Here is a 27,721-nt window from a genome sequence, read left to right as displayed (position 1 = left end):
CAGGTCGATCCATACTCCCAGCTTGTCTCTCTCTTTCCCTAGTGGGACAGGGATCTGGGGAGGTGGGGCTCCAGGACACAATGGTGGGGTCGTCTGCCCTGGGAAGTCCGGTTGGCACCACGGTATCATCTGCAACCTGGTGGCAGAGTAATGAAGCTTGTGGGTTCACATTCCATGCCTGACGTCTCTGGATGCAGTCCGAGGTGAAGCATGCCAAGGTGGTACTGGCTGCATTGATTAGGTTGGGATCAGCAGGTGCAGTATCAATTGGTATGAATTGGGAGAGGCATGCAGGAAAATGAGCCTTGCCCTAGAGGGTTCAGGACTGGGAGAAATCTGAGTTTGGTGGCATACTCCAAACTCAGCCAGATTGTGCTTTGAGCTTCTCTTTCTGTTCTTATTTCTCAACTTCTGTTTATGAGTAGGATAACCCCATACTCATCTTTGTCTTTTTGACTTATCTCACTTAACATAATTCCTTCTAGCTCCATCCAAGATGGGTCAGAGAAGATAGGCTCATTGTTCTTAATAGCTGCGTAGTATTCCATTGTGTAAATATACCACAACTTTCTCAGCCATTCATTTGTTGTTGGGCACCTGGCTTGCTTCCAGATTTTAGTTATTACGAATTGTGCTTCAGTGGGACTACATCCAATTGAAAAGCTTCTGCACAGCAAAAGAAACTATCATCCAAATAAAGAGACCCCTCATGGAATGGGAGAAGATCTTCACATGCCACACATCAGACAAGAGGCTAATAACCAGAATATATAAGGAACTCACCAAACGTAGCAACAAAAAAGCAAATGACCCAATCCAAAAATGGGCAGAGGATCTGAACAGAATATTTACTACAGAAGAGATCCAAAAGGCCAACAAACATATGAAAAATTGCTCCAGGTCACTGATTGTCAGAGAAATGCAAATAAAGACATACATCAAAAAGGACAGCAGCAACAAATGCAGGAGAGGTTGTAGGGACAAAGGAACCCTCCTACACTGCTAGTGGGAATGTAAATTGTTCCAACCTCTGTGGAGCGCCTTCTGGAGAACTCTCACAAGGTTAGAAATAGACCTCCGGGGAGTCAGGAGGTAGCACAGCCGGTTAAGTGCTGGTGGCACAAAGTGCAAAGACCGGCATAAGGGGAGTCGCTTCACAGGCGGTAAAGCAGGTCTGCAGGTGTCTATCTTTCTCTACCCCTCTCTGTCTCCCACTACTCTCTCCACTTCTCTCTGTCCTATCTAACAACGACATAAATAACAACAATAATAACTACAACAACAATAAAAAACAACAACAAGGGCGACAAAAGGGAAAATAAATAAATAAATATTTTAAAAGAAAAGAAAAGAAAAGAAAAGAAAAGAAAAGAAAAGAAAAGAAAAGAAAAGAAAGAGACCTCCCGGGGCCAGGTGGTGGCGCACCTGGTTGAGCGCACATGTGCAAGAACCCAAATTCGAGCCCCCACCCCCCACTCCCCACCTGCAGGGAGAAAGCTTTACAAGTGGTGAAACAGGGCTGTAGGTGTCTCTCTGTCTCTCTCCTCTCTCCCACCCCCTTCCCTCTTGATTTCTGACTGTCTCTATCCAATAAATAAAGACAATTAAAAAAAAAGTTTAAAAAAAGGTGTTTCTCATTCTCCTCCCTTAAAAAAAGAAATAGACCTCCCATATGACCCAGTAATTTCTTTCCTAGGGATATATCCTAAGGACTCCATAACACTCAACCAAAAAGACATGTGTACACCTATGTTCATAGCAGCACAATTCGTAATAGTTATTTATTTTAAAAAATTTATTTGTTCATGAGAAAGGCAGGAAGAACCAGACATCACTCTGGTACATGTATTACCAGGGGTTGCTGATTGCCCAGCAGGGGGTGTAGCTCAGTGGTAGAGCGCGTGCTTAGCATGCACGAGGCCCTGGGTTCAATCCCCAGCACCTCCAATAGCTTTCTGAGCTACTTCGTTTTGACCCCTTGGTTAGACACCTTCCATCCCCATGGGATTGGCACAACAAAGTCAAGGGTGTCACTTGGGGAAAAAAAGAAGTAACTGATCCAAAACAGTCTTGCATACCAAGGTATGAATTGCCTGTTTCATTTACCCCAGATCACATCAAATTGATGGGGTTTACAGTTAACAGTACTTATGCCACTTTCCCATATTAGGGAAAACTCTCTTCCCTGATCCATATTCCCAAGCTGTCTCTCTATTTCCCTAGTGGGTAAGGGCTCTGGGGAAGCAAGCTCCAAGGCACATTGGTGGGGTTGTCTGTCGGGGACGTCTGGTCGCATCCTACTAGCATCTGGAAACTGGTGGCTGAAAAGAGTTAACATACAAAGCCAAACAAATTGTTGAACAATCATGTACCTAAAGGCTGGAATAGTGCAGATGAAGTGTTGTGGGGGTCCTCCATTTTGTTGATAGCTAGTAGGCATATTTTAGTTATATTTCAAAGGGCCTGTAGCTATACTAGCTTTTTGTTTGTTTGTTTTGTTTTGTTTTGCCTGAGCCTGAAATCTGATATGTAGGTGGATCCAAGTTATTGTCTGGGGAGATGTTGTCATGCCTGGGAAAAGGACCAGTAAGGTGGATCAGGGAATAGTTTTCCCTAATATGGGTTCAAGTCCCTGTTCAGGCGGTAGGTGCTTTTTGCCAAGTAGCAGAAGAGTTTTGGAGGATTGCTAAAAGAGGGAAAGAATTAAAACAACTTAAAAGAAAAATGTCATGTCAATCTGGTTTCATTATTTTGTTGTTGTTGTTGAAGAATTCAGGAGTTTTGATTCAAATGCTCCAATCAGTTAATGAGACGCCTCTCTAAAACCAGTATCTCTGGGTTATCAATCTATACAAAGATTTGACTGAGAAGTACTGAGGCACTACTTGGAAAGAAAATTCTGTATAACTGAGTTGTTGCATAACACCTTACAGGAAATGTGTTTCCCAAAGCCTAAAACTGAAAAAATCATCAAGGTCGTAAATTATGTGGTTTTGAGGAATGGGCAAATTTACCATGTAACTATTTCATACCTGAATACTAAAGAGAACAGTGAATTTTCCTTTTAAATTCTTCCTCTCCTTTTCACAGAGTTTTTCAGTGTCAAAGTATACTAGAACTAAGTAGACTAGAACTCTTCTAATTAAATTATCTATGATATCTTGTTTTTCAACTTCGGCCTGAGAGTGAGATCATCCCATCCATTGAAAAACAAGATTAGAAAAGAAAACACAAGTCGAACCTGAAATGGAATTGGAGTATTATACCAAAGTAAAAGACTCTGGGGTGGGTGGGTGGGTGGGGAGAATACAGATCCATGAAAAATGATGAATGAAATAGTGGGGGTTGTATTGTTAAATGGGAATCTGGGGAATGTTATGCATGTAAAAAAAAAAAAAAAAAGAAGTAGAAACGCAAAGCAGAAATTGACTGAGTTTGGAGTATGGCACCAAAGTAAGAAAGCAGAAGTACACTAGAGTTTGCAGTGAGTACCTCCCTAATACTTCCTCTCCACTTTTCCAAGCTTTGGGTCCATGATTGCTCAACAATTTGTTTGGCTTTGTATGTTAACTCTCTTTTCAGTCACCAGGTTCCAGGTGTCATCAGGATGCCGGCCAGACTTCCCTGGATTGAAGACACCACCAATGTGTCCTGGAGCTCAGCTTCCCCAGAGACCCACCCTACTAGGGAAATAGAGAGGCAGACTGGGAGTATGGACCGACCAGTCAACGCCCATGTTCAGCGGGGAAGCAATTACAGAAGCCAGACCTTCTACCTTCTGCAACCCACAATGATCCTGGGTCCATGCTCCCAGAGGGATAGAGTGTGGGAAAGCTATCGGGGGAGGGGGTGGGATATGGAGATTGGGTGGTGGGAATTGTGTGGAGTTGTACCCCTCCTACCCTATGGTTTTGTTAATTAATCCTTTCTTAAATAAAAAATAATAATAAAAAAAAAAGAAAAATGATCAGACTTTCCCCTTGCGTGGAAGGGTGTCGGCGGCCCAAGCTTAAGCTTGCAAATAAAGGCTCTTGCTATAAAAAAATAAATAAATAAAAAAAATAAATAAATTATCTATGATAAAAACACTAAGCCGCCTGAACAGGGACTTAAACCCTGGACCCTCAGATTAAAAGTCTGATGCTCTACCGACTGAGCTACCCAGGCCCTTGTATACCCCCTGTGGATGCCTATCTACTGTTCTCAGTTCCCACCACACTTCTTTTTCTTTTGTTGTACTGCTTTACCATTGTGTCAAGAATCATCCTGTCAAAAACTATCGATTGTATTGTAAACCATTGACTTCCCAGTAAAGTAAAATATTTTGTGTTGAACGTACAGAAAAACACAAGAGACGAGAAAATTAAATAAATCTATTAGGTTATAGTTTTACTTTTGAAGAGTGGAGGAGTGGGAGAGAGAAACTTGTATATATTGTTTGAATTACAGGTTTGAGGAATGTTTGGTGGCTGGGGAGGGAAAAAGACAACCTTGACTGGAGGTGCTGGGGTTCGAACCCAGGGCCTCATACATGCAAAGCATGTGCTCTACCACTGAGCTACACCCCCTTCTAGGGCTGAGAATGCATATGATTATTTAGCAGTGGGTTTTATTTTCTAGGATTTTTATCATTATAATGGTAATGTTCAGTATTAATGTACATCAGTAATAGATTTCAGTTATAAAACCTTCAGGAGCCAAAAACTGATATTAATTCTTTACTTACAGAACTTAATCTGGAAAGCAAAAATCAAAAATAAGTGTCCAACAACAACCACAAGAATATTCTCTTTTGACTTTAAAATATGACAAGGGTCTACTGTTCTGCAAGGAATCAAATTCCATGTTGCAAATCATTCAGTTCCTCCAAATATGTCTTAAACTGAGACACAGTGCTATTGAAATTCAACTTTTCTCCTCTGTAAACATTTCATAGCATTTGTTTATTCTATCAGAATATGAAGGACTGAGGTTGATGCTGGGAAACTAGCGTCAGAAAAATGTGTTCACTCACTATAAGGTTCTTTTCTAATCCACATATCCAGGTTATTTAAGAGACCCAGTAGTCAGCCCCAAATCTCACTAACAAGGTAGGAATGCAACAACAGCTTCAGGGGTAGAGAAAAATGTCAAATTGTGAGAATGAGACAAAAAATCAGTAGCCACAAATGTGCATTTGTATTTCCTTATCTTTACATAAGGAATAAATAAAGTCTTTATTTATTTGAGGACAGGGATTACGAACCAGAAAGCATGTTTTTGTTACTGGACACATTTTTTCTATTTTTATTGATGATTTAACAATGGTTTATAAGATTACAAGGTTTTAGTTCCATCTGCACCCACAGAAGTTCTGCGACTCCCCCCAACACGTACACAACCTCTCCCTGCCCCACCCCACTTCACACTATAACCACCATAGTTTTCATAGTCTTAGAGACAGGTTAGTCACTTTTTTTCCCCTACTTCATGTGTTTCATTTCCCTATATTCTACATATGAACGAAACCACGCAGGACACTTCTTTAACCCTGGGAGTTTATCACTATTAGGACTATATAAACAAGCAGTGGGATGCATTGGAACGACCTTCTCGTGGTGCATCCCGTGAGTACCCATTCATTGGGGAAACTGATGATCCTTCCTAGCCGACTGAATCCACATGGATCCCAGTCACTTTCAAAGCCCGCAACAAGCAGCTCCTGACAGCTTTCAACCTGACCTGTTGACTGGCTACGGAAGAAGGGCAAACGCTAGAAGAAGAACAAGCAGCTTGAGAGGCGATGAATTCCATAAAATGTTGAACACTCAAGTTGGTCTGGAGTTGGAGCACCGACACGGCGTGTGCCATAGCGATGCTCCCTTTCCAAGATTACAAGAGAACTCATTTCTTGGAACCAGGTTTCTAGCGGTTAACTTTCTGATTTAGTGACTCCAGGTGAACTCTCTTTAAAAAATTGGAATAATGTGACTTGTCTGGCAGAATTGTTCTTTCAAATGATTCACAGCATTTTAAAATTAAAACAGAACAGTAAGTGATAGCCTTTGAGTTAGGAGGGCTAAGTGGCTAATGGATTGAGTGTATACATCTCAAATAATTGTACAATCACTGTCTCTAATGTTGCTTCTCTCCCTCTCTCTTTCTCTCTCTCAACAATTTTCCCATTGCAACCTGAAACACTATCTATCCCCCGCCCCCTTTTGTAGTATTTCTGATGTTGAAGTACTATAATTTTTTTTTCTCCTGACAGTGTCCCGGAGTTCTCAATGGGAAATAAAAACAAAAACTGTAAAATCAGAACAGTAATTTAAGAATTCAGAAGTTCTAGCAGGTTAAAGCATAACTATTCTTTCACTCCTGTTGAGGTACGATCTGGCTGTTTCACTCAAGACAGCACGTGGAGTGGTGAGGAAGGGGCTACCGGCCTAGCCAATCTTACCATCCGAATCAACCTTAGTAATCACAGGTGTTATATCCACCTCTCCCTCGTATCCTGAAACTGTAATTAAAAACAAACAAACAAAAAGGAACAATTCAATGATCCAAGAACCATCTAACAATGATAGTTTTCAAGAAAGTAGCTGAAATGGGAAGATGTTTTACTTGTGTCTGAGTTTTGTTGACTGTTCATGTGTCTCCACTGTTTTATGTCCCTTTGTGAATTTCAGTTGTATAATTCTTATGGAATTGCTTATTTTCATTTACTTTTCACTACAGAAAATAAAACAGAAAATAGCAAGTTAAACATGTTTTCGGTAGGAATGCAAGGCTTGACAAGAAAACACAGGGTGTTCTTGTAATTGTTTAAAAATTCAGTGATACTCAGCAATGTTCCGTACATATTCCAGAAGTTTAATAGCGGAACAGACTCAAGGTGCAAACCTAGATTTTTCTAATTGGAAATTTTTTCTTGCAAATGCTACACCTATAGACACACATTGACTAGTAGTAGCTCTTTTTCTACAAATTACCCTACACATAATTCTTGTGATTAAAACGTCTATCTCTCACACAGCACCAAAGCAGAAACTAATTGTAAGTACAATGCATGTAGGTATTGGAATCTCTTAACTACCTAGGAAAATAATTTTTTTAGATTTTCACCCTTAAATAAACTATGTACTGTCAGTTAACATTTAATGGAAAACCTCAGAGAAATAATCCAGACTGATAAAAAAAACAACAACATATGTACAATTTTTGATAGGATTTTCAAAAGCTGGTAGAAACTAGTTTTATACATTTACTACTATCGAATTTAAGTATTATGTAAAGCAATGACAGAACCCAAATTCGACCTTCAGATCTTCATTCTAATGTTCTCCCAACTGAGTTGTTTCGCCAAATGTCACAGTGAAGTCTATAATTCCACCAAAATACGATAGTGTTAACTGAGTACAGAAAGCGTTAATGTATTATTCAGTATCTATATGTTCCACTACCACCCCAACACTCAATACTCAGTTCCCTTGAATTCCTTATCTAAATTTAAGATCTGGTTTTTAGAGACAATGGAACGGTTGGCAGAAGACAAGAGAAGAAAGAGAGGAATGGAGGGTAGGGGTAGGGGAGACTTGGGAAGGGAAGGGAGCAGGTCTCTCCTTACTTATAAACTTGTAGATTAACAGGGCAGGGAGGGAATACAGTTTAAATAAAACATTTTATTTTTTTCTGGGCAAGGGGGAAGAGGAGTGATAGATCTAGTCACAGTCACCTTCCACAGCCCTCCAAGATTAGTTTTATTTTGTGTGTGTTATTTTTCTTATTAGAAAAAAGCATACATTATGAAAAACAAAACAAAAAAAATATTCAGCCATGGGCAGGGGTAGATAACATAATGGTTATGCAAAGGCTCTCATGCCTGAGGCTCCAAAACCCCAGGTTCAATCCCCTGCACCACCATAAACCAGAGCTGAGCAGTGCTCTGGTTAAAAAAAAAAAAAATCGGCCTTTAAATACAAAATTATTGGGCTGGGGAGATATAATGGATATGCAAAAGACCCTCATGCCTGAGGCTCTGATGATCCAGGTTCAATCCCCAGCACCATCATAAACCAGAACTGAGCAGTGTTCTGTTGTGTTTGTCTCTATCTCTCATTAAAATAAAATACTTTTTTAATAATGTAGAGTTCTTCCTCAATGTTTCTGCTTAAAAGTGTGGGTGTACAGTCTCAAACACACCACGTTAACTTAAAAAAAGTCATAGGGGAGGGGGCTTTCATGTCCTGGTGCATTATGGTGGAGGACTTAGGCTGGGGATGAGTGTTTTGCAGAAAACAGAAAGTTAATATATGCATAAACAACTGTCTTTACTGTAAACCATTAATCTCCCCAATAAAAAAGAAGAAAAGAAAAGAAAAAGAAGGGAAAGGAGAGGGGAGGGGAGAAGAGGGGAGAGGAGGGAAGAGGAGAGGAGAGGAGAGGAGAGGAGAGGAGAGAAGAAAGGAAAAGGGTGGGGTATATATAGCATAGTGGTTATGCAAAGAGACTTCCATGCCTGAGGTTATCAATTTTCCCCAAGTGACACCTTTGTTGTGCCAATCCCATGGGGATGGAAGGTGTCTAACCAAGGGGTCAAAACGAAGTAGCTCAGAAAGCTATTGGAGGTGCTGGGGATTGAACCCAGGGCCTCGTGCATGCTAAGCACGCGCTCTACCACTGAGCTACACCCCCTGCTGGGCAATCAGCAACCCCTGGTAATACATGTACCAGAGTGATGTCTGGTTCTTCCTGCCTTTCTCATGAACAAATAAATTTTTTAAAATAAATAACTATTACGAATTGTGCTGCTATGAACATAGGTGTACACATGTCTTTTTGGTTGAGTGTTATGGAGTCCTTAGGATATATCCCTAGGAAAGAAATTACTGGGTCATATGGGAGGTCTATTTCTTTTTTTAAGGGAGGAGAATGAGAAACACCTTTTTTTAAACTTTTTTTTTAATTGTCTTTATTTATTGGATAGAGACAGTCAGAAATCAAGAGGGAAGGGGGTGGGAGAGAGGAGAGAGACAGAGAGACACCTACAGCCCTGTTTCACCACTTGTAAAGCTTTCTCCCTGCAGGTGGGGAGTGGGGGGTGGGGGCTCGAATTTGGGTTCTTGCACATGTGCGCTCAACCAGGTGCGCCACCACCTGGCCCCGGGAGGTCTCTTTCTTTTCTTTTCTTTTCTTTTCTTTTCTTTTCTTTTCTTTTCTTTTCTTTTAAAATATTTATTTATTTATTTTCCCTTTTGTCGCCCTTGTTGTTGTTTTTTATTGTTGTTGTAGTTATTATTGTTGTTATTTATGTCGTTGTTAGATAGGACAGAGAGAAGTGGAGAGAGTAGTGGGAGACAGAGAGGGGTAGAGAAAGATAGACACCTGCAGACCTGCTTTACCGCCTGTGAAGCGACTCCCCTTATGCCGGTCTTTGCACTTTGTGCCACCAGCACTTAACCGGCTGTGCTACCTCCTGACTCCCCGGAGGTCTATTTCTAACCTTGTGAGAGTTCTCCAGAAGGCGCTCCACAGAGGTTGGAACAATTTACATTCCCACTAGCAGTGTAGGAGGGTTCCTTTGTCCCTACAACCTCTCCTGCATTTGTTGCTGCTGTCCTTTTTGATGTATGTCTTTATTTGCATTTCTCTGACAATCAGTGACCTGGAGCAATTTTTCATATGTTTGTTGGCCTTTTGGATCTCTTCTGTAGTAAATATTCTGTTCAGATCCTCTGCCCATTTTTGGATTGGGTCATTTGCTTTTTTGTTGCTACGTTTGGTGAGTTCCTTATATATTCTGGTTATTAGCCTCTTGTCTGATGTGTGGCATGTGAAGATCTTCTCCCATTCCATGAGGGGTCTCTTTATTTGGATGATAGTTTCTTTTGCTGTGCAGAAGCTTTTCAATTGGATGTAGTCCCACTGAAGCACAATTCGTAATAACTAAAATCTGGAAGCAAGCCAGGTGCCCAACAACAAATGAATGGCTGAGAAAGTTGTGGTATATTTACACAATGGAATACTACGCAGCTATTAAGAACAATGAGCCTATCTTCTCTGACCCATCTTGGATGGAGCTAGAAGGAATTATGTTAAGTGAGATAAGTCAAAAAGACAAAGATGAGTATGGGGTTATCCTACTCATAAACAGAAGTTGAGAAATAAGAACAGAAAGAGAAGCTCAAAGCACAATCTGGCTGAGTTTGGAGTATGCCACCAAACTCAGATTTCTCCCAGTCCTGAACCCTCTAGGGCAAGGCTCATTTTCCTGCATGCCTCTCCCAATTCATACCAATTGATACTGCACCTGCTGATCCCAACCTAATCAATGCAGCCAGTACCACCTTGGCATGCTTCACCTCGGACTGCATCCAGAGACGTCAGGCATGGAATGTGAACCCACAAGCTTCATTACTCTGCCACCAGGTTGCAGATGATACCGTGGTGCCAACCGGACTTCCCAGGGCAGACGACCCCACCATTGTGTCCTGGAGCCCCACCTCCCCAGATCCCTGTCCCACTAGGGAAAGAGAGAGACAAGCTGGGAGTATGGATCGACCTGTCAATGCCCACATTCAGCGGGGAAGCAATTACAGAAGCCAGACCTTCCACCTTCTGCACCCTGTAATGAATCCTGGGTCATTGCTCCAGAGGGGTAAAGAATAGGGAAGCTTTCCACCTGAGGAAGATGGGTTCTGAAATTGGGGCAGCTTGGAACATTCCTACTAATGACCACAGAATGTGAGCTCAGAGCTATAGGGATGCAGAAGTCACATAGGTTCCTGTGCTGAATATGGGCCCCAGATCAGATCAAATCGATGGGGTTTATAGTCAACAATATTTATACACCTTTCCCATATTTGGGAGCTACTCTATTCCCTGATCCAGCTTTCTGGTCCTTTTTCCAGCCATGACATCATCTCCCCCAGACAATTACTTGGGCCCACCTGCATATCAGATGTCAGGCTCAGAACAAACAAACAAACAAACAGACAGACAAAAAACACTAATATAGTCATGGGCCCTTTGGAATATAACCAAAATAGACCTACTATCTACAAAATGGAGACCCCCATAGGAACTTAAACATTAGAAAGACTGAAGCCAAAAAATGTGTGAACTATAGAAAGTTATCATTTGACATGGGGGTGGGTGGGTGGGTGGGGGAGGGGTGGGGTGGGGGATAGGTAGTGCCACACCTTGTTAAACATACACAGTACAGTGCACAAGAACTCAGGTTCAAGTCCCTGGTTCCTAACTGCAGGAGGACACTTAACAAGTGGTGGAGCAGGGCTGCAGCTCTCTCTTTCCCTTTCTCTTTTCCCCCACTCTCTGAATTTCTCTCTGTCTCTATCCAGTAATAAGTAGATAAAAAACATTATGAAGAAAGTTATCCGTGGGAAGGGGGTTAGGTAGGATAGTGGTTATACAAATAGACTCTCATGCCTGAGGCTTCAAAGTTCCATGTTCATACCAATCCCCCATACCAGCATAAGTCACAGCTGAGCAATGTTCTGGTAAATTTACCATTCTCGGGGAGTTGGGTGGTAGTGCAGTGGGTAAAGTGCACGTGGCGGGAAGCGCAAGGACCCTGCACAAGAATCCGGGTTGGAGCCCCCAGCTGCCCGGCTGCAGGGGAGTCATGTCTACCAGTTATCTTCCACTCCTCTCCATTTCTCTCTGTTCTATCCAACAACGACTACAACAATAAAACAACAAGGGCAACAAAAGGAAATAAGTATTTTTTGAAAGTCACATTTTTTGTCAAAATGAAAACAAACAACAAATTAAAATAAATATCATCTTGCATGTTGTTTACACAAAGTTACAGGCACTGACTTGCATTCACTGATTCACGTCTCTAACCACACACACACACACACACACACACAGAGAGGTTGAGAGAGAGAGAAAGAGAGAGAGAGAGAGAGAGAGAGAGGAATCCAGTCTCATCAGCAATTCCCAGAGTCTTCACAGAATATCCCCTCTTTTTTTCAGAACACTGCTCAGTTATAGCTTGTGGTCTGTTTGCATAATCATTATGCTATCTCCACAGTCCAAGAATACTTTTTACCATTCCTTTTAAAACTTTTAAATGGACTCCAGATTGAACTATCTCAGAGAAAACTTTGGAAGTTAAAGGGAAAATACGCAAGAACCGGCTTAAGGAACAAGCCCCCGGCTCCCCACCTACAGGGCAGTCGCTTCACAAGCCGTGAAGCAGGTCCACAGGTGTCTATCTTTCTCTCCCCCTCTCTGTCTTCCCCTCCTCTCTCCATTTCTCTCTGTCCTATCCAAGAACGACGACATCAATAACTACAACAATAAAACAACAAGGGCAACAAAAGGGAATAAATAAATAAATATTTTTTTAAAAGGAAAATTCTCAGTTGTATAGAATAAAGGGAATCCATAACACTACAAAGTATTTGTTCTTTCAAGGTTAACCAGATTAAATCTACTTTTCATCAACCCTGCAATTCCTCAAGAATGGTAACTTTTATTTTTATTTTATTTATTTATTTATTTTAATTTTATTTTATCTTTTTAATTTAATTTAATTATTTTCCCCTTTCTTTTTTGCCCTTGTTGATTTTATTGTCGTTGTAGTTATTATTGTTGTCGTCGTTGTTAGGACAGAGAGTAATGGAGACCTCCTTATGCAGGTCTTTGCGTTTGCGCCACCTGCGCGCTTAACCAGCTGCGCTACCTCCCGACTCCCAGAAAAACGTGACTTTTAACAGGGAAGATTATAAACTGAATGAGGACCTTTAGTTTATTTATCAAAAACATTCCCAATTGAAGGCCTGAGAAATAGCACAGCAGCTATATAAAATGATGATTATTCCTAAAGCTCTAAAGTGGTGAGTTCAGTCAGAGGCATCATCTTTGTTTTGTTGTTTTGTTTTGTCTTTTTTTTTTTGATAGGACAGAGAGAAATGAAGAGAGGAGGGGAAGAGAAAGCTAGACACCTGCAGACCTGCTTCACCACCTGTGAAAGGACCGCTCTGCAGGAGGGGAGCCCGCGGCTGGAACCGAGATCCTTACGCGGGTTCTTGCGCTTCGCTCCACGTGCGCTTAACCCGCCGCGCTACCGCCAAACTCCCAGAGACATTATCATAAGCCAGAGCTGAGCTGGAAAGTGCTCTGGTAGAGAAAGGTGGTAGGTGAGGATAGAAGGACTCCCAATTTAGTTGTTTTAGCACACCACAATACATCTAGCAATAATCTTCTCTACTATCCAGTTTGCATGCCTCAAGGATCATAACAAGAATTTATTCCCTGTGGAATAGCTTCTGTCAACCTTAATAAAAATTAATTGAAATTACAACTGTTCCCACCTGGACCCAAATTTCCTGAGCATTTCTCACAGAGCTGCTCTTTGTATCTCTCTGCAACACCTTTCATACCTTACCGGCAGTCCTGCAGACAAAGAAAGCTGAAGACTCAAGAGAATATTCCACCCTTGGGACTGTCCATGGTGGTGGTGGTAGACAGAAACTGCTACTCAGGAAATCTGCTAAGAGCAGCCCTAGGAGAGTCTGACAATTAGGAAAGTTCCCAGGTATATCATGGCACCTTTAGGTTTAGAATGCAGTCTCTTCTCTCCAGGGTTTCAGAAACACTGTGTTGCTCTGAGTGCCATGAAGAGTGGATGGTAGGGGGTGTAGTTCAGTGGTAGAGCGCATGCTTAGCATGCACGAGGCCCTGGGTTCAATCCCCAGCACCTCCAATAGCTTTCTGAGCTGTTACACTTTTACACCAAATGGCCTTGTTACCGATGTATAACATCAACTCTTTTCACAGGACCCATACATATTTTACATTTAAAGTAGCTTAATTTGATAATTAATGGTCTTTGAAATGGAAATTAGTTGATACTAGTAGTGAAACAGGAAAAAAAAAGTTTTGTTTTTTTTTTAAAGATTTTATTTATTTATGAGAAAGATAGGAGGAGAGAGAGAAAGAACCAGACATCACTCTGGCACATGTGCTGCCAGGGATTGATCTCGGGACTTCATGCTTTTGTGTTCAAAGCCCTATCACTGCGCCATCTCCCAGACCACACAGAAGAATTTTATGGGTCAACAAGATAGCTCGTTTGGATAGTGTGTTGCTTTGCCAGCTATGCCACCCAGGTTGGAGCCCAGACGCTACAGCACTGAAGGGAGTTTTAGTGCTGTGGTCTCTATCTCTATCTCTCTGTGTTTAAAACTCTCTCTTTCTGAAAGGAAAGGGGAAAAGAAAAACACTCAGACAACTTTCATTTGATTCCATCTCTCTTGTCTTTAATTATTTCTGCCAAGTACATTTTCATTTGTTCTTTACTAATCTTCCCTACCTGTTCAATCTCATAGTGTTAAAATAAAGGAGTTCAGAAGGCTAGTGGAGGTACTGGAAATGAAAGACACCACAAAAGAAAAAAAAAAACGAAACAGGCAATTCATACTTTGGTATGCAAGGCCCTTCAGATCAGTTACTTTTTTTTTTCCCAACTGACACCCTTTGACTTTGTTGTGCCAATCCCATGAGGATGGAAGGTGTCTAACCAAGGGGTCAAAACGAAATAGCTCAGAAAGCTACTGGAGGTGCTGGGGATTGAACCCAGGGCCTCGTGCATGCTAAGCACGCGCTCTACCACTGAGCTACACCCCCCACGAGCCACTTTCTGTAGCACTCAGCGCATCTGATGTTGTATTTATCTGCAAGAGCTCCAAGATTTCAGCTGAAAGATCAGAGTCTGTTCTATCCCACTCCACTGTTTCTGAAACCCTCGAGAGAAGCGACTCTGCATTCTAAACCTAAAAGTGCCACGATATACCTGGGAACTTTCCTAATTGTCAGACTCTCCTAGGGCTGCTCTTAGCAGATTTCCTGAGTTGCAGTTCCTGTCTACCACCACCACCATGGACAGTCCCAAGGGTGGAATATTCTCTTGAATCTTCAGCTTTCTTTGTCTGCAGGACTGCCGGTAAGGTATGAAAGGTGTTGCAGAGAGATACAAAGAGCAGCTCTGTAAGAAATGTTCGGGAAATTTAGGTCCAGGTGGGGAGAGGGAATTAAGTTGTAATTAATTCACAATGCTGGTATGAAAAAGAAGAGACTGCTCTTCAGCCATACCACCATGAACACGCCCAGTCTCATCTGAAAAAGAAGAGACTACTTCCCTGTGGGAGAAAACACATCAGAAAGGCCACCAGGTTCAAATATGGAGCTGATCTTACAAGTCCAGTACTCAAATCACTGAGTCCTCTTACTTAGCCCTAGTTACTACTTTGCAAAGTGTTGTGTCCAGTGTCTTTGGAGACATGAAAACCATACTTTGTCTAGGATACTGCATCTCTACTCCTGAACCCTGTGTAAGGAAGTTTCTGTCAGCATAGCACCTTTTTCAGGTAGAATGTTTTCCACAATGATTCAAACAGGAAAGAGGAGAACTGAAGTACTTCCTTATATCTTTCTTTATTTCTTGTTTGAGACTTACTTATTGACTACAACAAGGGCAACAAAATGGGGAAAATGGCCTCCAGGAGCAGTGGATTTGTAGTACAAACACCGAACCCCAGCAATAACCCTGGAGGCAAAAAAAAAGTTTACTTGTTTATTTATGAAAAAGATAGGAGGAGAGAGAGAGAAAGGACCAGGCATCACTCTGGTACATGTGCTGTGGGGAATTGCCACCTTCTGGTCCACCTTATAATATCTTTCTATATCTAGACACAAAAAAGTGAGTATTTCCCTTCTTTCTTTAAAATGTGTGTCACAGTCAACCCAGGCATTTGTCATGGAGGAAACCCCATGGATGGAGGAACTGTATATATGTACTCTTTTTTTTTTTTTTAATTCTCCCAGATGATTTTAAAAACCAGCAAAGTCCAGTGGCTACCAAACCAGTGTCTAACAAAAGGAGAAGAGTTGAGGAATTGAGAGGAAAATAGAAATGGAGAGCACAAAGTGCAGTGGCTAGAGAGAGAGAGAGAGATTAAGGGGGAGCAGCAGACTAGGATACAAGAAGGTCTGGGAATGGGAGCCTAAACATGGATAACATTTGGATGGGCGGATGTTTGAACCTAAGTTCCTTGTCACTCCTGAGTTTCCTCCTCATCCATGAAATGAGAAAAATTGGGGTGGGGTACCCTAAAAGAAGCAGGCTGAAACAGCTCTCACATACACACACACACACACACACACACCCAAGAAGATCCAGTTTGTTCAGGTTTTCATAAATTGAGAGTTACTGGTTGCTCTTTTTCTCAGTGGGAAAGAGGTTGAACACTTTGTAGACCTCATGTGGATAAATTTCTGTTTAGGATACCATAGTGGTTAAATTAATAATTTCATAGAGTGCAACAAATAAAGCATGTTCATACACCTATGACTATAGCCAGAACAGTATTGAGTAAGGAAGTAGATTCCACAGGTGACTGGATTTATGTATCTCAGGCAGCCATTGATTTTGTTTATTTGCTTGCTTAGCTTTGTTTTTGTTTCCGTTTTTGTTGTTTTAGTGTTTGGGGCTTGGAATTTGAGAGAAATGAGAATGAAAAGTAAGATGAACAATAAAGGAAATTCTTTTGGCTCTTATGAATGTTCAGTGATATTATGTCAGCACCTCGGACAGCAAATTGTAACCTGAGGGTGGAGCTTTTAAAGTCTGAGCACAGAATATCCCATTCTTCCGCGGTTGTACAAGTCCTCTGAAATCTAGTTCTCTTCTAGAAATCTTTTGTGACATTTTTTTTGTGTATTTCTCCTTTACTGTACATATTGTACACTCATCGCTGGGAGTTTGAAGACCAATAGTTGGAACAAAGAAATCTGGCTTGTAATACATTGCAGGATCATATTATATTCTGTTCTCTCTTATGTGCTAATAAACAGAATGAAGAGACAGAATAGAGAAAGCAATGTAGCTAATTCATAATTTATCTTTGAGAGAGAAAACAATAGGAACAGTTATGATTACATTTTTTCAAAATTTCTTTCTTCTACCATCCATTTTATTGAGGTGGGGGAATAAGAGTTAGTTGGCGGGGCAGGTAATAGTTTACAGGACAGGTGTTCATTTCTTATCTGCCTAGTGACTGAACCCTTTTTGCCTTCGTGTCTGTGCTGCCGCGGACTGAATTCAGGACCTCACCTTAAAGTACAAGGCTTTATCTACTGCGCCATCTCCCAGACCACCCCTCTGCCCTCATAGTCCAGAGTCTTTTACTTTCCTGAAGTAAATTTTATGTCCTATACTTAATCCCCAATGATTTATAAGGAATGTTGATGACAAAATGTCCTATCTTTTTTCTATAGAAGAACTTTCAAATACAAAGGAGCTAGGTAAGGGAGATAGCATAGTGATTATGCGATTAGACTCTCATGCCTCAGGCTTCCAAATCCCTGGTTCAATGTCTTGTGCTGTCATAAGCCAGAGCTGAGAAGTCCCCTAGCTGAAAAAGAAAATGTACTAGATTTTAGAAGTTTTATTCAATAAATGTCTGCATCCTCAAAAAAAAGTTGGGAATCCTTTGATTCCTCCTGACTCTGTGCTTTCCGAGAAAAATCAAAACATTACCTCTTCTCCTCTGTTTTGAACGTTTCTGTTTGTGTGATTTTCCCCGAGGCAAAATCCAGACTTCACCAAATTCAGTGAGAATATAAAAGACTGATCACTCAGTACCTGAATCATAGACATTGTTCACCGTCTAGATGGCACTGAATCCAGTAAAAACAAACAAAAAACCCTACAAGATGAAAGGTCAAGAAAGAATAACATTATTATTGTTGTTGAATGAACAAGTAGTTCCTGTCTTAAATCCTATTCTGAAATACATCAGCAATATTTAAGTACTACCTAGGAAGGAAACCATGGCCCCTTCTAAAAGCAGCAGTGGCTCCGTGGCTTAGTTGGTTAAAGCGCCTGTCTAGTAAACAGGAGATCCTGGGTTCGAATCCCAGCGGGGCCTAGCCTTATTCCTACATCTTTATTCCGTTAGTACTTCATTTTCTTCAAATTCACCATTTACAGTCCTTTTTCATACCACTGGCCTACTTTCATTGTGCAACTTTGTACATTAAGATTGTATTCAAAACTTTGAAACAAAAGAAAACTCTGCTGCATCCATACAGCACAAGACTCTGTTAAGAAAACAAAGGGTGGAGTGTGGAAGGTGGGGCAGTGGCTAAGGAACTAGACTCTCAAAGCATGAGGTCCTGAGTTCAGTCCCCAGCAGCTGATGTACCAGAGTGATGTCTGGCTCTTTCTCTCTCTCCTTTCTCATAAATAAGTAAAATCTTTAAAAAAGAAAACAAAGAGGACTGAGATTTTAGTGTTCTAGTTTGGAGCTGAGGAAATAGTCTAATGGTTACCTATCAGGTTTTAATGCCTCATGTTTTGAGGTCCTAGGCATCAATTCCTAGCACTTTAGCAGTGCTCCGATATCTTTCTTGTTAAAAGAAAAAAAAAAAAGGTATTTTAGATTAAAAAAACTTCAGGAAAGTATCCTACTCCATGTCCTTGAAGTATCTTTTTGATACTTCAGAGCACATCTTCTTTTGAGATTTTCCACAGTGTTACCTCAGGTACGCCAATCCTAATTTCTTAGAAAGAGGTAAAAACCAATTGTCAAGGACAGATAAAGGCTCTACTTTAATTTTATCCCAATTTGCTGGAAACAATGTGAATGAGAAGACGGTAGAACAGCATTTTTGAAATGCTGAAGAAAAGTATTCAGCTCAGAATTTCGTAACTAGTGAAAATATCTTTGAAAATCTAACTAAAGATTTACTCAGTGATCTGGGAGGTGGCACAGTGGATAAAACATTAGACTTTCAAGCATGGGTTCTGAGTTCAATCCTAAGCAGCACATGTACCAGAATAATGTCTGGTTCTTTCTCTCTTCCTATACAAATGAATAAAATCTTTAAATATATATTAGACTTATACAAACTGAAAGAACTCATCACCAGCATATTAAACAGAGTGGCTCAGATAAAATGAAAGCACTACCAGATTAAAATCTGGATCAACACAGAGAAAAGAATCATGGAGATGAAAATGTTGTAGAGAATAAAAGTATATGTTTGTTATTATTTAAGTTTTTTTTTTTTTCTTTACCAGAGCACTGGTAAGCACCATAAGCTCAAGCTTTTGGTGGTGCTGAGGATTGAACCTGGAACTTTGGAGTCCCAGGAATGAGTCTGTTTGCATAGCCATTATATTATCTACGCCCAATATTTAAATTCCTTTCAAAGATAATTGTTAAAGCACAATTAAAACCCATGTATTGTGGGCTGTGGCTTACAGAGAAGTTGAAGAAGAATTAGTATTGTGAAGTCCACATATTGTCTAAAAAGCAATGTAATATCACTTGAAGCTAAGTTATGTGTACTTTTAAAAGGGCGTTCTTCTATTAATGCCTAGAGCAGCTATTGCTGACATTGTATCATAGACCTAAATATAAAACATAAAAATTACAACATTTCTTGAAGAAAACATAAGAGGAAATGTTTGTGGTAGGCAAAGATTTTTACAAATATGACAACAAAAGCATAAAATTTAACTAGGATTTTACTCCCAAATTTTAAACCCTTCTCCATGCCAAATATATTTAAGAAGATGAAAAAGATAAGTTAACTACAGTGCTCAAGGTCCTGGGTTCAAACCTCTGACCCCACCTGTAGGGGGAAAGCTTCATGACTGGTGAAGTAGAACTGCAGATGTCTCTCTGCCCGTCTCCCTCTCTATCTCCCACTCCCCTCTCAATTTCTCTCTTTCTCTATCCAATAATGAATAAATAAAAATTTTAAATATTAAAAAATAAAAAAGATAAGTCCCAGGATGAGAAATTCTTTTTTTTTTTTTATTCAAGAAAGGATTAATTAACAAAACCATAGGGTAGGAGGGGTACAACTCCACACAATTCCCACCACCCAATCTCCATATCCCACCCCCTCCCCTGATAGCTTTCCCATTCTCTAGCCCTCTGGGAGCATGGACCCAGGGTCATTGTGGGTTGCAGAAGGTAGAAGGTCTGGCTTCTGTAATTGCTTCCCTGCTGAACATGGGCGTTGACTGGTCGGTCCATACTCCCAGTCTGCCTCTCTCTTTCCCTAGTAGGGTGTGTCTCTGGGGAAGCGGAGCTCCAGGACACATTGGTGGTGTCTTCAATCCAGGGAAGCCTGGCCAGCATCCTGATGGCATCTGGAACCCGAGTAATGAAGCTGAAGTGTTGTCATTCCATACGTGAAGTCTCTGGACACAGTCTGAAGTGAAGCATGTTGAGGTGGCAATCGTTGCGTTGGTTAGGTTGTGATCGGCGGATGCAATATTATTTGATATGGATTGGGCATACAGGAAAGTGGGCCCTATCCAAGGGTACCAGGACTGGGGGAAGTAAGGGCTCTATAGTGGAGATGTGAGGTTCCTGCTGTCTTAGGGTTCAAAAAGACAATCGATAGTTAATGTTATCATCACATTATTTGGTAATTGGGTTAGCTTTGAAAAGTCCTTTTGTTATGGTTTGCTGTACAGTACCCAGTATCTTGTATATAGCTGTGCTATTGGATGCTTCTGATCTACTTGGTCTAGGCTTTTGAGAGAGTCCACATATCAAATTCAGTTTGTGTTTTGAAAAACTTTGAGACATACAATTGATGTTCCCCCTCTCATATTAATTAACTAGTGATTTATATGTCTACATTTTGCTAGGAGTGTACATAAACACCATTCCCACCACCAAAAGACTGTGACCCACCCCTCCCACCCACTCCCACCCACTCCCACCCCCCACTGGCCCAGGAAGCTGCATGTCTACCCCTCACCACAGGGTTTTTACTTTGGTGCCCTACTTACAATTTGGTCAGGTGCATGCACCTGATTTAAAAAATTACATAAGTAGCTCAAAAGTGAATAATATATGAAGACAGTATTTTTTTGAGAAGGCATAAATATTTAAGCAGAGATTGAATTGAGGAAAACAACACAATTGGAAATTCGAGAACAGTAATTTGCATTTTGTACATAGATGTCAAGATGCCTCCTTGATTTTCTTTATCTTTTGGAGCTTCAAGGAGGCATGAGGCTCTAAAGTCAGAAGTTCAATTCCCCACCCCACCATTAACCAGAGCTGAGCATATCCTGGTTTAAAAGAAAAGTGAAGCAAAAAAGTAAAGGTACTTAAAGCAGCTATGGCCAAAATGACTAGTAATTTTAGGTAGAATAATCTATAAAAGAGTAAGGAATAAACGTGGAGAGAAAGAGAATGAAGCCCCCCCCCCAGGTGAGCCTGAACGTGTGAGTAAATAGGGCTTTTTTTTCTCTCGGCCTAACATGTGAATGTTCTCAATTTTCTTGAATAAAGTTAAAAGTTCCTGAAAGAGAAAGGGGGAGGAGGGCGAGGCGGAGGGAAAGAGAGAGAGAGAGAAAGAGAATGAAGAAAGAAAGTAGGAATGGCTGGGATATAGAGTTTCTTTTATCTACGAAGCCTAGAGATACAGAACAGTGAATCCAGGGCACTCCTGCAAGTTAAATACTCACTCTTCCACTTTTTGGACAATTAAAACGCCTGTGACTGATTACCGTTTGTATGTGTTTGGGGAATGAAGGGAAGAACAAGGTTTGTTGTACTTAGTAAACAGACGACAACAGAAACTGATGAATACTAGATCAATAAACAGAGATCCTTAGATTGCAAAAGGAATTCAGTACCATTCCACAGAAAGGAGACCATTCTGAAACATTACCAGTGTCTTCAAATTCTTCTTCCTGCAGAACTATGGTGATTGTTGTTGGCTGGATCGGGGCACAGAACTTTGGTGGTGAGTGAGATGTGGAACCTTATAATCTTGTAAACCACTATTAAGTCACTAATAAAAATGTTACAAGTAAATAAAAGAGAGAGAGCCAAAGGAAATATATTCAAGACAGCATACTGGGATACAGACAGAAATAGTGTGTTGCTGAGAAATTTATGCACATGTATCTAGCTACTCTCTAGGCCTTCCTCCAATGATGTGTAGGTTTCTGATTCTAAAAACCTACAGGTGTGAAGACAAAGATGAGAGAATGAAGGGAAATTCTCCTTCTAGAAATTATGACTCAAACAGAGTCCTTTTTGGAATGAATAGTTAATTTGGAAATGAACAGCATGAAAATGAATGGGTTAAATGTAAGAATCTAGATCAGATACCCAAAAGGCAGGACAGGAGCCTGGATAGCTCAGTCGGTAGAGCATCAGACTTTTAATCTGAGGGTCCAGGGTTCAAGTCCCTGTTCAGGCGGTATGTGCTTTTTGCCAAGTAGCAGAAGAGTTTTGGAGGATTGCTAAAAGAGGGAAAGAATTAAAACAACTTAAAAGAAAAATGTCATGTCAATCTGGTTTCATTATTTTGTTGTTGTTGTTGAAGAATTCAGGAGTTTTGATTCAAATGCTCCAATCAGTTAATGAGACGCCTCTCTAAAACCAGTTATCTCTGGGTTATCAATCTATACAAAGATTTGACTGAGAAGTACTGAGGCACTACTTGGAAAGAAAATTCTGTATAACTGAGTTGTTGCATAACACCTTACAGGAAATGTGTTTCCCAAAGCCTAAAACTGAAAAAATCATCAAGGTCGTAAATTATGTGGTTTTGAGGAATGGGCAAATTTACCATGTAACTATTTCATACCTGAATACTAAAGAGAACAGTGAATTTTCCTTTTAAATTCTTCCTCTCCTTTTCAGTGTCAAAGTATACTAGAACTAAGGACTAGAACTCTTCTAATTAAATTATCTATGATAAAAACATTCAGCCGCCTGAACGGGGACTTGAACCCTGGACCCTCAGATTAAAAGTCTGATGCTCTACCGACTGAGCTATCCAGGCCCCTGTGTACCTTTTGTGGATGGCTTTCTACTGTTCTCAGTTCCCACCACACTTTTTTTTTTTTTAAATATTTATTTTTTCTTTTGTTGTAGTGCGTTACCATTGTGTCAAGAATCATCCTGTCATAAACTATCGACTGTTACTGGAAACCATTGACTTTCAAATAAAGTAAAATATTTTGTGTTGAACATACAATAAAAGCACAGCAAGAGACAAGAAAATTAAATTAATCTATTAGGTTATGGTTTTACTTTCGAAGAGTGGAGTAGTGGGAGAGAGAGGCTTGTATGCATTGTCTGAATTATAGATTTGAGCAATGTTTGGTGGCTGGGGAGGGAAAAAAAAAAAAACCCTTAACTGGAGGTGCCGGGGTTCGAACCCGGGGCCTCATACATGCAAAGCATGCGCTCTACCACTGAGCTACACCCCCTTCTAATAGCAGGGATGCATATGATTATTTAGCAGGGGGTTTTATTTTCTGGGATTTTATCATTATAATAGCAATGTTCAATATTAATGTTCATCAGCAATAGATTTAGGTATAAAACCTTCAGGGCCAAAAACTGATACTAATTCTTTACTTACAGAACTTGATCTGGAAGGCAAAAATCGAAAATAAGTGTCCAACAACAACCACAGGAATCGGGGCTCCAGGACACGTTGGTGGGGTCATCTGCCCAGGGAAGTCCCATTGGCATCACAGTAGCATCTAGAACCTGGTAGCTGAAAGAAGAATTAACATATAAAGCCAAACAAATTGTTGACTAATCATGAACCTACAGGCTGGAATAGTGCAGATGAAGAGTTGGGAGTCTCTGTTTTGTACATAGTTAGTAGGTCTATTTTGGTTATATTCCAAAGGGCCCATGACTATATTAGTGTTTTTTGTCTGTCTGTTTGTTTGTTTGTTTGTTTGTTTTGAGCCTGACATCTGATATGCAGGTGGGCCCAAGTTATTGTCTGGGGGAGATGATATCATGGCTGGAAAAAGGACCAGAAAGCTGGATCAGGGAAGAGAGTAGCTCCCAAATATGGGAAAGGTGTATAAAAAAGATGTAAACCCCATCGATTTGATCTGATCTGGGGCCCATATTCAGCACAGGAACCCATGTGACCTCTGCATCCCTGTAGATCTGAGCTCACATTCTGTGGTCATGAGTAGGAATGTTCCAAGCTGCCCCAATTTCAGAACCCATTTTCCTCAGGTGGAAAGCTTCCCTATTCTTTACCCCTCTGGAGCAATGACCCAGGGTTCATTACAGGGTGCAGAAGGTGGAAGGTCTGGCTTCTGTTAATTTCTTCCCCACTGAATGTGGGCTTTGACAGGTCGATCCATACTCCCAGCTTGTCTCTCTCTTTCCCTAGTGGGGCAGGGCTCTGGGGGAAAGCAGAGCTCCAGGACACATTGGTGGGGTCATCTGCCCAGGGAAGTTCGGTAGGCATCATCTTAGCATCTGGAACCTAGTGGCTGAAAAAAGAGTTAACATATAAAGCCAAACAAATTGTTGACTAATCATGAACCTAAGGTCTGGAATAGTTCAGATGATGAGTTTGGGGGTCTCTGTTTTGTAGATAGTTAGCAGGCCTATTTGGTTATATTTCAAAGGGCCCATCACTTTACTAGTTTCTTTTTTCTGAGCCTGACATGTGATATGCAAGTGGATCCAAGTTATTGTCTGGTGAGATGATGTCATGGCTAGAAAAAGGACCAGAAAGCTGGATCAGGGAAGAAAGGGAGTAACTCCCAAACATGGGAAAGGTATAAATATTGTTGACTGTAAACCCCATCGATTTGATGTGATCTGGGCCCATATTCACTTTGCTGCCTTTTTAAGGAGACTACTGTTCCATAATAACAAAAGGAAGGGGGGTAAGGGGGAAGTGCTTATTCTACATGTCACCGATTTAACCAGTTTTTGTTTTCTCCTGAACTATCATTTCACAATATTAAGAGAAAGGGAGAAAGGAGGCTCCAAAACTGAGGAGGGAATAGAACATGAATTTAATTGAAAGTTGGTTTCTCAACTAAGAGCCTGAAAAAAGATAAAACAAGAAAATGCTCATTACAAATCTGCTTTAATTGGACATAAAGTAATGTTGATCTCATGCTATAAGGAATTCTTGAGATTCAGATAAATTCATATAATGGAGAGGCCTTGACTTTTTTTTTAATATTTATTTATTCCCTTTTGTTGCCCATTTTGTTTGATTGTTGTAGTTATTAATGTTGTCATTGTTAGGTAGGACAGAGAGAAATGGAGAGAGGAGGGGAAGACAGAGAGGGGAGAGAAAGATAGACACCTGCAGACCTGCTTCACCGCCTGTGAAGCGACTCCCCTGCAGGTGGGGAGCCAGGGTCTCAAACTGGGATCCTTATGCCAGTCCTTGCACTTTGCACCACCTGTGCTCAACCCGCTGCACTACCGCCCAACTCCCAAGGCCTTGACTTCTACCAAATCAACCATCTCTCTCCCTCTCTCTCTATATATATATATTTTTTTTTTCTTTCCCCTTCCTTTTTGTCTGAAAGAAAACTGAGAAACCAATACTCAGCTCCAGGCATGTTTTGTGGAGATAAATGGTAATAGCTCAAAAGTTGCCTCTGAAGAGCAGTAGAATTGATGTATTTCTTATCTGGATCTGCAATGTCTGTTTTAGTTCCACTTTGAATAACTCCTCTTGGAAGATACTATATAGAAATTCTTTTTCTTAATTTTTAATTTTTTATTGGGTGATTTAATGGTTTACAGTCAACAATAAAATACAGTAGCAAAAATATGAAATACAGTAGTTGATGTATAACATTTCTCATTTTTTTTTAATTTTATTACATTATTTATTCACTGGATAGAGACAGCCAGAAATTGAGAGAGACAGAAACAGAGAGACACCTGCAGCCCATGAAGCTTCCCCTCTGCAGATAGTGACCGGGGGGCTTGAACCTGGGATCTTGCACATTATAATGTGTGCACCACATTTCTCAGTTTTCCACATTTCCACATAACAATTCAACCCCTCTAGGTCCTCTGACATCATGTTCCAGGACTTGAACCCACCCCCCGCCCCAGAGTCCTTTCCTTTGGTGCAATACACCAACCCAGTTTGAGTTCTTCTTTGTGTTTTCTTATTTTTCAACTTCTTTTTTAAATTTAGTATTGCTGCTTTGATAATGATCAACAAGATTGTGGGATAAGAGGGGTACAATTCCTACAGTTCCCACCACCAGCATATCATATCCCATGCCCTCCACTGGAAAGTTCTCTTTTCTTTATCCCTCTGGGAATATAAACCAAAGATCTCTAAAGGGCATAGAAGGTCGAAGGTTTGGCTTCTATAATTGCTTCTCTGTTGAACATGGGCATTCGCAGGTTGATCCATACTCCCAGCCTGTCTCTACTTTTCCCTAGTGGGGTAGGGCTCTGGGGAGGTAGGGTTCCAGGACATATTGGTAAGGTCGCCTGCCCAGGAAAGGCAGGCCAGCATCATGGTAGTAGTTTTCAGCTTCCGCCTCTGAGATCAACCCATATTCACCCTTCATATCTCACTTAACATGATTCCTTCAAGCTCCACCCAAGATGGGGTGAAGAAAATGAAATCACCATTTCTAATAGCTGAGTAGTATTCCATTGTATATATATACCACAACTTTCTCAGCCACTCATCTGTTGGACACCTGGGTTGCTTCCAGGTTTTGACTATTACAAATTGTGCCTCTACAGACTGGGAGTATGGACCGACCAGTCAACGCCCATGTTCAGCGAGGAAGCAATTACAGAAGCCAGACCTTCTACCTTCTGCAACCCTCAATGACCCTGGGTCCATGCCCCCAGAGGGATAGAGAATGGGAAAGCTATCGGGGGAGCGGGTGGGATATGGAGATTGGGCGGTGGGAATTGTGTGGAGTTGTACCCCTCCTACCCTATGGTTTTGTTAATTAATCCTTTCTTAAATAAAAAAAATAAATTAAAAAAAAAAAAAAAAAAAACAAATTGTGCCTCTATAAATATAGGTGTACACAAATCTTTCTGGATGGGTGTGATTCATTCCTTAGGATATATCCCTAGGAGAGGAATTACTATATAGAAATTATAACTATCCTGGAGACAAAGGTTAACAGGAAGCCACATACAATAGTACAAATGTACCAGAGTTAAATCTTGGATCTTTGACCTACCCTGCTATTATTAGTTAAACACAGATCAGAGATTAATCCCAGCTGACATCTGAGGAGCAGAAGAAATGCTTTAGTCAAAGGTTCTGACCCCCAGAATAGTGGATAAATGAAATGAGAATTTACTCATTTACAGTAAAAAATCAAATTCACTCTACTTTGAGAAGTTTGCAATACAGCATTATATAATTTAAAAACCTTGCATGGAGATAGTATACCAGATGTGCAAAAGACCTTCATGTCTGAGGCTCCTGAGGTCACAGGTTTAATTCTCAATTCCTGGTACCACCACAGTGCAGAACTAAGCACTACTCTGGTAAATAAATAAATAAATAAATGTAGACAGTAAATAAAAGGTGGTCTGGGAGGTAGCAAAGTGGATAAAGCCTTGGACTCTCAGGCATGAAGTCTTGATTTTGATCCCCAGCAGCATATGTACCAGAGTGATATCTGGTTCTTTCTCTCTCCTCCTATCTTTCTCATCTATAAATAAATAAAATCTTTAAATAAATAAATAAATAACAAGGGCAAAAAAAGGTAATAAATAAATATTTTAAAATAAAATAAAAGCAGTGTTAATAGCTCCAAATATTGCTTTAAATTTTAGTTAAAAAATAGTTTTGCAACATATCATAAAGAAATGGTAATCACTTGACCTGGAAATTTATAGCAGCAAATTATGTTTATATGCTTTCTAAGAAAAATTTA

General features: G+C 40.5%; 10 non-coding genes across 10 annotated transcripts; 4 read left to right on the top strand and 6 right to left on the bottom strand.

The window, feature by feature from the left end:
* The first annotated feature begins 1,875 nt into the window (after nt 1-1,875).
* Nucleotides 1,876-1,947, top strand: TRNAA-AGC (transfer RNA alanine (anticodon AGC)). Its single transcript has one exon. It is a non-coding gene; the product is annotated as a tRNA-Ala (tRNA).
* Nucleotides 1,948-4,094: 2,147 nt separating this feature from the next.
* TRNAK-UUU (transfer RNA lysine (anticodon UUU)) lies at nt 4,095-4,167 on the bottom strand. The gene has a single exon. It is a non-coding gene; the product is annotated as a tRNA-Lys (tRNA).
* Nucleotides 4,168-4,496: 329 nt separating this feature from the next.
* On the bottom strand, nt 4,497-4,568 carry TRNAA-UGC (transfer RNA alanine (anticodon UGC)). Its single transcript has one exon. It is a non-coding gene; the product is annotated as a tRNA-Ala (tRNA).
* A 4,033-nt stretch (nt 4,569-8,601) lies between these two features.
* On the bottom strand, nt 8,602-8,673 carry TRNAA-AGC (transfer RNA alanine (anticodon AGC)). The gene has a single exon. It is a non-coding gene; the product is annotated as a tRNA-Ala (tRNA).
* A 4,969-nt stretch (nt 8,674-13,642) lies between these two features.
* On the top strand, nt 13,643-13,714 carry TRNAA-AGC (transfer RNA alanine (anticodon AGC)). Its single transcript has one exon. It is a non-coding gene; the product is annotated as a tRNA-Ala (tRNA).
* Nucleotides 13,715-14,565: 851 nt separating this feature from the next.
* On the bottom strand, nt 14,566-14,637 carry TRNAA-AGC (transfer RNA alanine (anticodon AGC)). The gene has a single exon. It is a non-coding gene; the product is annotated as a tRNA-Ala (tRNA).
* Nucleotides 14,638-17,865: 3,228 nt separating this feature from the next.
* On the top strand, nt 17,866-17,939 carry TRNAT-AGU (transfer RNA threonine (anticodon AGU)). Its single transcript has one exon. It is a non-coding gene; the product is annotated as a tRNA-Thr (tRNA).
* A 4,242-nt stretch (nt 17,940-22,181) lies between these two features.
* TRNAK-UUU (transfer RNA lysine (anticodon UUU)) lies at nt 22,182-22,254 on the top strand. Its single transcript has one exon. It is a non-coding gene; the product is annotated as a tRNA-Lys (tRNA).
* A 515-nt stretch (nt 22,255-22,769) lies between these two features.
* TRNAK-UUU (transfer RNA lysine (anticodon UUU)) lies at nt 22,770-22,842 on the bottom strand. The gene has a single exon. It is a non-coding gene; the product is annotated as a tRNA-Lys (tRNA).
* Nucleotides 22,843-23,200: 358 nt separating this feature from the next.
* Nucleotides 23,201-23,272, bottom strand: TRNAA-UGC (transfer RNA alanine (anticodon UGC)). Its single transcript has one exon. It is a non-coding gene; the product is annotated as a tRNA-Ala (tRNA).
* Between the last annotated feature and the right edge of the window lie 4,449 nt (nt 23,273-27,721).

Source organism: Erinaceus europaeus, chromosome 4 (assembly GCF_950295315.1).
Source record: "Erinaceus europaeus chromosome 4, mEriEur2.1, whole genome shotgun sequence".
Taxonomy (NCBI): domain Eukaryota; kingdom Metazoa; phylum Chordata; class Mammalia; order Eulipotyphla; family Erinaceidae; genus Erinaceus; species Erinaceus europaeus.
Note: the sequence above shows the minus strand (reverse complement) of the source record. Positions and strands in the feature narration are given on the sequence as shown.